Here is a 12,293-nt window from a genome sequence, read left to right as displayed (position 1 = left end):
CCAGATGAGAATATTTAACAAAAAAAAATGAATGATGTTTTAACGCAATTTAACTGTACGTTATTTTAAGATGCAACCTTGCTAGGAGTTAAGTAAATCAATGTGGAGGTAGAGCAGCAGGAGCTGTCGGAGTGAGTGGGGACGCCAGCCTGTCTCTGAACATATGCAGCCCTCCCCAAACACAGAGATGCAGGAAGAACCCACTATAAATCACAGGAGATTAGAGAGTCCTCGCAGTCAGCTTGAGATTGAGCTGCACTGTGTAATGTCAAGACAGAGCCAGTCTCATTTATTAAAGTCTCCTTTGAAATTTGATGAAAAAATACTGTTTATATTCAGGCAAAGGATGATTGAGAGATTCAACCACCTTCTCCACCCCCTTCACACGCTCCCCAAACCCCTCCCTGTTACTATCCCAAAGCACTAACTCTTACTGGGTGCAGTGTTGGGAACCCTCTGATACCTCATCTAAATGTCTTTCTTTCATGTGCACACAGACATTAGCGTTCAGATGGATGGTTAACTGTAGTAAGCATCACTGCTCAGCCAGATTCTGTTTTTCTTGATGTCCACAACAGCTGTACATGGAGATGTCAGCAGTGAAAGTCCTGGTTGATTATTCTGCTTGGCATGCCAGGGGCTTTGTAGAAGTCAGTTAGCATTGTCCAGGGTTCAAACTTGAAACCTTCTAGTTGGAAGGCCTAGGGTTCAGTATTAGACTGCTGGTGTGTTTAGCAAGTAAGCACAGAGGGAGCTGCAAAAAGAATATTATTAGTATTTGCACTGAGCCTAATAAATAAGGCCCAGCTGGCTTGCTCTGTCATTCAATGAGGCCATGGTTGATCTACCTCAATTCCACCTTCTTGCATTATCCCCACATTCCTTAATTCTCTTATTATCCAAAAATCTGTTGATCTCAGACTTGAATATACTCAATGAATGAACTCTGGGGTAGAGAATTTCAAAGACACAACCTCTGAGTGATGACATTTCTTCTCATCTCAGTCCCAAATGGCTGACCCTTCAATCTGAGACTGTGTTCTAAAGTCCCCGATCTGGGGGAAATAGCTTCTCAGCAACTACCCTATCAAACCGCTTACAATTTTACATGTTTCAATGTGATCACCTATCATTCTTCTAAATTTGAGGCAAAATAGGCCTTGACCACTCAATATCTCCTCAAAGGATAATTCCTTCAAGCCAGGAAACTCCACTCCAGATGTGGCCTTACCAATGCCCTGTATAAGAAGACTTTGTTGCTCTTTTACTCTAAGCTCTTTGTACCAAAAAGTAACATACAACTTTCCTTTGATTGCTTTCTGTACCTGCATATTAACTTTCTGTTATTCAAGGGCAGGCAGGTATCTTCGAAGGCAAACATTTCCCAGTGAATATTCAAAAAATATTCTGATCTTTAATTTTTTAACTTTGTAACATTGTAATACCATGCAACATGTTTTTGCCTATTTGCCCAACCTGTTTATATCCCTCTGCCGCCTCCTCATCACATATGTTCCAAACTTTCATTAGCAAACTAGGAAATGTCTCATTTAAATCATGAATATAGATTATAAATAGCTGAGGCCCATGTACTGATCTTTATAACCAGTTGCAGCCTGCCTATCCAAAAATGTCCCATTTATTCCTGCACTCTGTTTTTTGTCCATCAACCGATCCTCAATCAGGCTAATATATCACCTCCAATTCCAAGATTGCTTTTGTTTTTGATTGTTAGCTTTGATGCTTATGTGTTTGTGTTGGAGAACCTCCAACACTGACCATATTAGAGCATTGAATGACCAGTCTGGTGTGCTCAGAGACACAGATTAGCGGTGAGGACTGTGTATAAGTTGTGAAGCTGCAATCACTGTAGCCTTAAGCTAACAGTTATTCAATAAAGTTATTTTTGGTGTGATTTTTAAACGCCCTGGAGCTTCATTGCTGCACTCGGGATGTGCATGTTTAAAGCAGCTTATTAGACTTAAATGAAAATTTATGGCAAACAAAGATTTTTTTTCACAAAATTGTTACAATGCACAAGGTGGCCATTCAGCCCATTGTTCCTGTACCAGCTCTCCGAATGAGCAACTCACTTAGTGCCATTCCTCCACCTTCTCCCGTAACCCTGCACATTCTTCCTTTTCGGATAACAGCCTAATTTCCTTTGGCATTGCCTCCACCATACTCTCAGACAGTGCATTTCAGACACCAACCACGCACTGTGTGAACATTATTTTCCTCATGTTGCTTTTGCTTCTTTTGTCAATTACTTTAAATCTGTGCCTTCTCGTTCTCGATTCTTTCACAAGTGGGAACAGTTTCTCTCTATCTACTCTGTCCAGATCCTTCATGATTTTTGAATACCTCTATCAAATTTTCTCTCAGCTTTCTCTTCTCGAAGTAAAACAGTCCTAGCTTCTCTGTTCTATCTTCATCAATGAAGTTCCGCATCGATGGAACCGTGCACGTGAATCTTTTCTGCGCCCTATCCAATGCCTTCACATCTTTCCTAATGTGCAGCACCCAGAACTGGGTGTAATATTTCAGTTGAGGTCAAACTATTGACTTTGCCTGCAACTGTATGCTTTATTAACTGCTCTCTCAACCTATCCTGCCACCTTCAATGACTTATGCACATATATAGCCAGGTCCCTGTGCTCCTACAGTCCCTTCATAGTGCTATCCTTTATTTTATATTGTCTCTCCTGTTCTACCTACCAAAATCAATGACATCACATTTCCCCGCATTGACCTTCATCTGCCCCTTGTGCATCCATTCTATCAACTTGTCTATGACCTTTTGAAGTTCTACAATATTATCCTCAAATGTTATAATGCTTCCAAGTTTTGTAAGATCCACAAGCTTTGAAACTGTGCCCTTTGAAATTATGACATGAATATATCTCAGGAGGAGCAAGACTGACCCCTGGGGAACTCCAGCATCAACCTTCCTCCATTACTAAAAAAAATCCATTAACCAATATTCTGTTTTGTGTTCTTTCATTCAGCCAATTTTGTATCCATGTTGCTACTCTCCCTTTTATTTCATGAGCTACAACTTTTCTCACAAGTTTGTTGTGTGGTACTGTTTCGAAATTTAGAAATACATGTACACCACATCAAGAACATTGCCCTCATAAAGGGCGGCATGGTGGCGCAGTGGTTATCACTGCTGCCTCACAGCACTGAGGATCTGGGTTTGATCCCAGTCCCAGGTCACTGTCCGTGTGGAGTTTGCACATTCTCCCCATGTCTGTGTGGGTGTCACCCCCACAGCCTAAAGATGTGCAGGTTAGGTGGATTGGGCATGCCAAATTGCCCCTGGATTGGAAAAAAAACAATATTGCCCTCATCAACTCTCTCTATTACCTCTTCAAAAAGCTCCAGAAAGTAAATTAAACATGATTTTCCTTAACAAATCCATGCTAGCTCTTCTTAATTAATCCTCATTTGTCCTTTTGACGAATAACTTTGTCCTGAATTATTGTTTTTGAAGTTTCCCCACCACCGATGTTAAACTGAATCGCCTGTAGTTGCTGGGCTTATCCTTACACCCCTTTTTGAACAAGGGTGTAATATTTGCAATTCTCCAGTCCTCTGGGAAAACCCCGATTTTAAGAAAGAATGAAAGATTATGGTTGGTGCCACTGCAGTTTCTCTCACTTCCCTCAGCGTCCTTCGATGTATCTCATCTGGTCCTGGTTCCTTATCAACTTTAAATATATAGCCAATCTAATATCTTCTTCTTACCCTTCAAGTGTACCAAAATCTTCAAGTGTACTAATTATCTCCTCTTTCACTGTGGCCTGGGTAGCATATTCTTTCTCGGTAAAGACCTCGACTATTCCCCCGCCTCCAGGTGTAAATCCCCTTTTTGGTCCCAGGTTGGCCCTGCTACACTTTTACTATTTTTATGCCCAAAGAAGCCTTTGGGATTCCCTTTTATCCTAGCTGCCAGTCTCTTTCCTTACTCCCTCTTTGCTTATCTTACTCACGCCCCATCTAAATTTTCAATATTAAGCCTGCCTCCCCAGTATATTATCTACCTTGATTTGATTTGATTTTTTTTTAATAAACAATTTTATTGAGGCATTTTTGGCATATAAAACAGCAACATTATACTGTGGTGTACAAAAAGCAAATAAGACATCATGCAAGCATCGACTCCCCTCTCGCAAGAACCTGCCGAAGCAACCCCCTACTCTACGCTACCCTAACCCCCTCCCCTGCTGACGATTAATTCTCCGCGAAGAAGTCAATGAATGGCTGCCACCTCTGTGCGAACCCTGACAGCAATCCTTTCAAGGCAAACTTAATTTTCTCCAGCCCGAGAAAGCTCGCCATGTCCGAAAGCCATACTTCCGACTTCGGGGGGGCTTTGAGTGACTTCGGGGGGGGCTTTGAGTCCCTCCATGCCAAAAGTATTCATCACCAGGCTACCAGGGAAGCGAAGATCAAGACGTCGGCCTCTTCCTCCTCATGGACTCCCGGGTCCTCCTAAACCCCAAAAATTGCCGCCTCAGGACTCATTGCTACCCTAGTTTTCAAACCCGGGACATGACGTTCACGAATCCCTGCCAGTACCCCCCTTAGTTTAGGACACGCCCAGAACATGTGTATATGGTTCGCTGGTTCTCCGGCACATCTAGCACATTTGTCCTCCAGCGCAAAGAATTTGCTCATCCAGGCCACCGCCATGTGGGCCCGATGTACGACCTTGAAATGAAATGAAAGGAAATGAAAATCGCTTATTGTCACAAGTAGGCTTCAAATGAAGTTACTGTGAAAAGCCCCTAGTCGCCACATTCCGGCGCCTGTTCGGGGAGGCTGGTACACTAATTGAACCGTGCTGCTGGCCTGCCTTGGTCTGGATTAAAAGCCAGCGATTTAGCCCAGTGTACTAAACCAGCTCCTGAACTGGATCAGACTGAGCCTGGCGCAAGTTGCGGTCGTGTTTACTCAAAGCATCAGCCTATATGCCGTCCTCTATCTCTCCCCCCCCCCCCCCCCCCCCCCGAGCTTCTCCTCCCACTTAAGCTTCAGTTCTTCAGTCTGTGCCTCCTCTGCTCCCATTAGTTCTTTATAAATGTCGGAGACTCTCCCCTCTCCCACCTCGCCTCTGGAAACTACCCTGTCCTGGATCCCCCTTGGTGGGAAGCGTGGGAAGGATGGTACCAATCTGCGTACAAAATCCCCCACCTGCAAGTACCTGAAATCATTCCCTCTCGCCAGCCCGAACTTCTCCTCCAACACCCTCATGCTCGGCAAGCAAGATCCCCCATCCTCGCAATCCCCACCCTCAAACATAGTTGGAACCCACCGTCCATATTCCCCGGAGCAAATCGGTGGTTACCGGAGATTGGGGACCAAACCAATGCTCTCACTTCCCCGATATGCTTCCTCCACTGGCCCCAGATCCGTAGAGCTGCCATTACTGTAGGGCTGGTGGAGTATCGTGCCGGCAGGAGGGGCAGAGGCGCCGTAACCAAGGCTGCCAAACTGGTGCTCCTGCACGAAGCAGCCTCCATCCATTCCCAAACCGACCCCGTACCCACCATCCATTTCCTTACCGTGGCTATGTTAGCCGCCCAGTAGTAGTTGCTAAAGTTCGGCAGTGCCAGCCCCCCATCCTCTCGGTTCCTCTTGAGCATCGCCTTCCTCACCCATGGGGACTTTCCCGCCCAAACAAATCCCAGGATAATTTTATCTAGTCTCTTAAAGAAGGACCGCGGAATGAAAATGGTGAGACACTGAAATATAAACAAGAATCTCGGGAGAATCGTCATCTTCACCGTCTGCACTGAGCGGGAGCGCATCCCATCTCCGGAACTCATCCCTCACTTGCTCCACCAACCGGGACAAGTTTAGCTTATGCAACTTACCCCAGTCTCGCGCTGCTTGTATCCCTAAATATCTGAAGCTTTCCCCCTCCCAGCCTGAACTGCAGCCCCCTCAGCCGACTCCCCTGACCTACCCACATCTCGCTCTTTGCCATGTTCACTTTATATCCTGAGAACCGACCAAATTCCCTCAGGATTTCCATGATTCCGTCCATTCCCGCCATTGGGTCTGACACATATAATAGCAGGTCATCTGCGTATAACGAGACTTTATGTTCCACTCTCCCCCGGACCAGCCCTTTCCAGTCCGTTGAAGCTCTCAGAGCAATTGCCAGCGGCTCCAAAGCCAGCGCAAACAGCAGTGGGGAGAGGGAGCATCCCTGTCTAGTCCCGCGGTGCAGTCTGAAGTAGTCGGATGTTGTCCTGTTTGTCCTCACACTAGCCTCTGGGGCCTGATATAGCAGCCTAACCCAGTCAATGAATCTCACCTCAAACCCAAAATGTCCCAGCACCTCCCTTAAATAGTCCTACTCAACTCGGTCAAAAGCCTTTTCGGCATCCTCTGTCTCCCTGCTCTCCAGAGGCATCATAATCACATTGAGCAGCCTCCTTAGATTGGCCACCAGTTGCCTGCCCTTTACAAACCCGGTTTGGTCCTCCGCAATCACGTCCCGTACACAGTCCTCAATTCTAGACGCCAAGATCTTGGCCAGTAACTTAGCGTCTGCGTTAATCAAAGAGATCGGCCTATAGGACCCACATGCCTCTGGGTCTTTATCCCGTTTCAGTATAAGCGAGATAGTGGCCTGCGACATTGCCGGGGGTAAGACCCCACTGTCTCTTGCCCCGTTGAACACCCTGATCAGCACCAGCCCCACTATCTCAGAGAACTTTTTATAAAACTCCACCGGGTATCCATCCGGGCCCGGGGCTTTACCCGACTGCATGACCTTCAGGCCCCCCAGTACTTCTTCGGTCCTGATCGGGGCCCCCAACCCGTCTACCAACCCCCTACCTACTCTTGGGAAGCTCAGTTTGTCCAAAAAGCACCTCATCCCCTCCGGTCCCGTGGGGGGTTCAGAGGTGTACAGCTTGCTATAGAAGTCCCTAAACACTTTGTTCAGTCCTACTGGGTCCCCCACCATGTTTCCCTCCCTTGTCGACTACCTTTCCTATTACCCTAGCCGCTTCCCTCTTTCTTAGTTGTTGTGCAAGCATTCTGCTGGCCTTCTCCCCATGCTCGTATATCGCGCCCTTTGAAAATGAATGAAATGAAAATCGCTTATTGTCACGAGTAGGCTTCAATGAAGTTACTGTGAAAAGCCCCTAGTCGCCACATTCCGGCGCCTGTCCGGGGAGGCTGGTACGGGAATCGAACCGTGCTGCTGGCCTGCTTTTAAAAGCCAGCGATTTAGCCCAGTGAGCTAAACCAGCCCCTCTAAGTTGCTCTTCGGCCTTCCCTGTAGACAACACCCCAAACTCGGTCTGCAGCCTCTGTTGTTTCCTAAGTAACTCTGGCCTCTGGGACTCCACATAGTTCCTGTCCGTCCGTAAAATTTCCTTAACCAGTCGGTCCGTTTCTCCCCTGTCTGTCCTGTCCCTATGGGCTCGGATTGAAATCAGCTCCCCTCTCACCACTGCCTTCAGCGCCTCCCAGAGCACCGCTGCCGAGACTTCTCCAGTATCATTTACCTGCAGGTAATTATGCATGCATTTCCTCAGCCTCTCACACACCGCCTCGTCCGCCAGCAGCCCAACTTCCAGCCTCCATTGTGGCGCTGAAAGCTATCTTTGCAAATCTGCAGATAACCCAGTGCGGAGCATGGTTCGAGAAGGTAATTGCCGAATATTCTGTGCCCGTCATGCCTGTCAGCAAGTCCCTGCTCATGATAAAGAACTCGATTCGGGAATACACCTTGTGGACGTGAGAATAGAACGAAAACTCCTTCGCTGACGGCCGACTAAATCTCCATGGGTCAGTTCCCTCCATTTGCTTCATGAACCCTCTCAGTTCAGTTCCTTTGCCATTGCTGGCACCCTACCCGTTTTTGAACACGACCGATCCAGACCAGGATCAAGAACTGTGTTAAAGTCCCCATTTGATTTGATTTATTATTATCACATGTATTAGTATACAGTGAAAAGTATTTTCTTGCATGCTGTACAAACAACGCATACCGTACATAGGGAAGGAAGGAGAGACTGCAGAATATAATGTTACAGTTATAGCAAGGTGTAGAGAAAAGATCAACTTAATACGAGGTAGGTCCATTCAAAAGTTTGATGGCAGTAGGGAAGAAGCTGTTCTTGATTTTGTCTGCTTCATCTTAATCTCATCTCTTTTGTCATTTAAGGAGCTCTGTATTTGTTTACCCTACCTTTACCTTTCAAGGAACGATTGTCTTGATTGTGTCTGAATTAGTTCCTCTTTGAAGGTAGCCCATTGTTCAGCCACCATTTTTCAGGCTAACCTTTAATTCCAATTTATTCAGCCGAGATTCATTCTTACTCCATTGAAGTTGGCTTTACCCCAGTTAATTATTCTTACTCCAGATTGTTCTCTGTCCAATAGCCAGCCTAAACCTTATGATACAATAACCACTGTTCCCTAAATGTTCTCCGACTGATATTTACATAGAACATAGAACAGTACAGCACAGAACAGGCCCTTCGGCCCTCAATGTTGTGCCGAACAATGATCACCCTACTTTAAACCCACGTAACCCGTATACCCGTAACCCAACAATCCCCCCATTAACCTTACACTACGGGCAATTTAGCATGGCCAATCCACCTAACCCGCACATCTTTGGACTGTGGGAGGAAACCGGAGCACCCGGAGGAAACCCACGCACACACAGGGAGGACGTGCAGACTCCACACAGACAGTGACCCAGCCGGGAATCGAACCTGGGACCCTGGAGCTGTGAAGCATTGATGCTAACCACCATGCTACCGTGAGGCCCCACTTGTCCCACCTATTTGATCCACTTGTCCCACCTATTCCCAGGAACCAGGCCGAGCAGTACCTCCCCTCTCACTGGATTGGAAACTTAAAACTGCAGAAAATTTGAGGAACTCTTGTCCCTTGCTGCCCTTTACACTATTGCTATCACAGCCTTTACGTGGATACAGAGATGCTTCAGTGGGATTTGGACAGGCTGGGTGAGTGGGCATGTGCAAGGCAGATGCAATATAATGTGGATAACTGTGAGGTTACCCGCTTCAGTCACAAGACTAGGAAGGCAGATTATTATTTGGGCGTAAATTGAGAGAGGTGGATACTCAGTGTCCTTGAGCATCAGTCGCTGAAAGTAAGCGCGCAGGTACAGCAGGCAGTAAAGAAAGCAAATAATATGTTGGCCTTCATAGCGAGAGGATTGAGTATAGGAGTAAGGGTGTTTTACTGCAATTGTACAGGGCATTCTGAGGCCATACCTGGAGTACTGTGTGCAGTTTTGGTGTCCCCTATCTGAGGAAGGATGTTCTTGCTATGGAGGGAGTGCAGCAAAGGTTTACCAGGCTGATTCCTGGGATAGATTCAGAAAGAATGTTCCCGATGGTGGGGGAGTCCAGAACTAGGGGTCATAGTTTGACGATAAGGGGTAAACCTTTTGGAACTGAGGTGAGGTGAAATTTATTCACCCAGAGAGTGGTGAATCTGTGGAATTCGCTGCCACAGACAGTAGCTAGGGCCAAAATGTTGTGTAATTTCAAGAAGGAATTAGATACAGCTCTTGGGGCTAAAGGGATATGGGGGGAAGGAGGGATCAGGGTATTGAACTTGATGATCAGCCATGATCATAATGAATGGCAGAGCTGGCTCGAAGGGCCGAATGGCCTCCTGCCTCTATTTTCTATGTTTCTAATTAATGTCCCCCGTTATAAATACTCTATGGGCATGATTTAATGGGAAAACTACAGAGGGGCGTTTAGCAGGGTTTATCCCGGCACTTGCAGCGCCGAGAACAATGCCACTATTAAATGGGACTCTGCTGCTTTTTCGGGCCTTGACGAGGAATGCCTGCCAATGCTGCACTTGGACTTATTTCCTGCGCTCACAACCTCAACTCGCCAATGCAAGAAGAGATCGGGGCGCTATTTTTAAATTACACCTGGATCTCTCGACATTCCCCCCCCCTCCCCCGGCCTCCAGACTCTCCCAGTGCCCCAATTTATTTAATAGGGAGTCCTCGAGTCCTCCACACCCCACCTCATAAGGACAGAGCAGACCCAGGCACAATTCCTGACAAGGTCAAATACTACCTGGGCACCGTATTGCTGGTCTATAGACTATACCACGCAAAGTAAATGCAGCTTTTTTTGTTCCTTAGCTCTAGCCAAATAGATTCTGTCCTTGACCCCTCCAGAATATCCTTTCTCTCCAGCACTGCAATGTTCTCCTGAATCAATACTGCCTCTCCTCCCCATATTCTTACTTCCCCTTCTTTCCTCAGCACCTTGTATCCAGGAATAATTAACACCCAGTCTTTGCATCAAGTCTCTGTTATAGCCACAGCATCATACTTCCACATGTCAGCATGGTGGCGCAATGATTAGCACTGCTGCCTCATGGCGCTGAGGACCCGGATTCGATCCCGGTTCTGGGTCACTGTCTCTGTGGAATTTGCACATTCTCCCTGTGTCTGTGTGGGTTTTACCCTCACAACCCAAAGATGTGCAGGCTCGGTGGATTGGCCACGCTAAATTGCTCCTTAATAGGAAGAAAAATTGGGTACGCTAAAAATTATATATTTTTAAATTTCCACATGTCAATCTGCACTTGTAACTTAGCAATCTTATTAACCACACTCCGTGCATTCACATCTGTGCACATTAACCCTGATTTAGAGTTTATTACTTTCTCTTGTACTTTGACCCCACCTAATAACTTACCATTCTCTATTCTAGTGCTACCTATCTCTCCCAGTATTTTGCACACCTCGGTATTCCTTTCTGATAATTCCTCCTGGTTCCCACACATCTGCCAAAATAGTTTATACCCTCCCCAACAGTAATAGCGAATGGCCCTGCAAGGAACTCACTCCCGGCTCTATTGAGGCACAACTCTTCCCACCTGTACTCATCCCATCTCCCCCAGAACCTGTCCCAATGGTCCCAAAATTCTAAAGATCTCCCTCCGGCACCATCTCTCCAGTCACACATTCACCTGCTTTGTCCTCCTATTTGTATACTCATTTGCACATGGTACTGGGTGCAATCTGGGATTTACCTAAATTCTGACTGTAGGACCCATCCCTCTTCTTCCCTGTGTCATCTTTACCAATGAGTGTGACAACTGCTGAATGTTCGCCCTCCCTCCACAGGGTGGTGTACAGCTGCAGGAATGCCTGTCCATTCTCCTATCGAATCACCAAGCACGATTGCTCTTCCTGACTTGGAGCCCCTGTGTAGCTGAGCCACCCATGGTGTCATCATGGATCTGGCCCTGGTTGCCCCAGCTCAATCATCACTCCCTCATCAGTATCCAGAACAGAATACTGGTTGGACAATGGGATGCACTCAGGGGACTCTTGCACTACCTGCCTGTTCTTACTTGCCTCCCTGATGGTCACCCATTCCCTTTCTCCCTGCATGTTTTAAAGCTGCAGTGACCAGATCTGTAAATGTGCTATGCACGAAGCTCCCAACTTGATATCTGCGCTGCAGTGATGCCAGCCACTGCAGTCTTCCATAGACACTGGGTGGTGCCAGAGGACAGAAGCATTACAAATGTTACATCCTTGTTCACAGAGGGTGCAAGAATAAAGATAAAGGTTAATTTCAGTTGTGGGGAAACATCTGGAAACTGGAGTTCAAAACAAAATCAGTAGTCACTCTAGACAAGTGCAGGATAATTAAATAAGCCAGCATGGATTCATTAAGGATAAATCGTGTTTAATTCACTGACTGGACTTTTTCGAGGAGGTAACAGAGAAGGTTGATAAGGGCAATGCTGTTGATGTGATGTATATGGATTTTCAAAAGGCATTTGATATAGTGCCACACAACAGACTTGTGAGCAAAATCCTAGCTCATGGAGTAAAAGAGGAAGTAGGCACTTGGATCAGAAATTGGCTGAGTGACAGGAATAGCAATAAATAGTTGTGTTTAGATTGGAGTAAAGTTTGTAGTAGAGTTCCCAGCGGTCACTGTTGCTACTCCTGATACAATGACCTAGTCTGTGGTGTTCAGGGCAAGATTTCAAAATTTGCAGATGGCACGAAGATTGGAAACATTGTCAACTGTGATGAGAATAGTCTTGACTTCAAAAAGACATAGACATGTTGGTGGATTGGGCAGACAAGTGGCAGATGAAGTTTAATGAAGAGAAATGTGAGGTGATTTATTTTGGCAGGAAAAATATGGAGAGACTGTACAAAATAAAGGGAGAAACTCTAAAGCAGGTGCAGGATCAGAGGGACTTCGGTGTATATCGACACAAGTCATTGA

General features: G+C 46.3%; 1 protein-coding gene across 3 annotated transcripts in view; it reads left to right on the top strand.

Moving 5' to 3' along the window:
• The window catches only part of bcas3 (BCAS3 microtubule associated cell migration factor), a 1,085,633-nt gene that overhangs the window by 967,439 nt on the left and 105,901 nt on the right, over window positions 1-12,293 (top strand). The window lies entirely within an intron of this gene.

This window comes from Scyliorhinus canicula, chromosome 12, assembly GCF_902713615.1.
Source record: "Scyliorhinus canicula chromosome 12, sScyCan1.1, whole genome shotgun sequence".
Taxonomy (NCBI): Eukaryota; Metazoa; Chordata; class Chondrichthyes; order Carcharhiniformes; family Scyliorhinidae; genus Scyliorhinus; species Scyliorhinus canicula.
The sequence above is the reverse complement of the archived record's forward strand: the minus strand, read 5'-3'. Positions and strand labels throughout refer to the sequence as shown.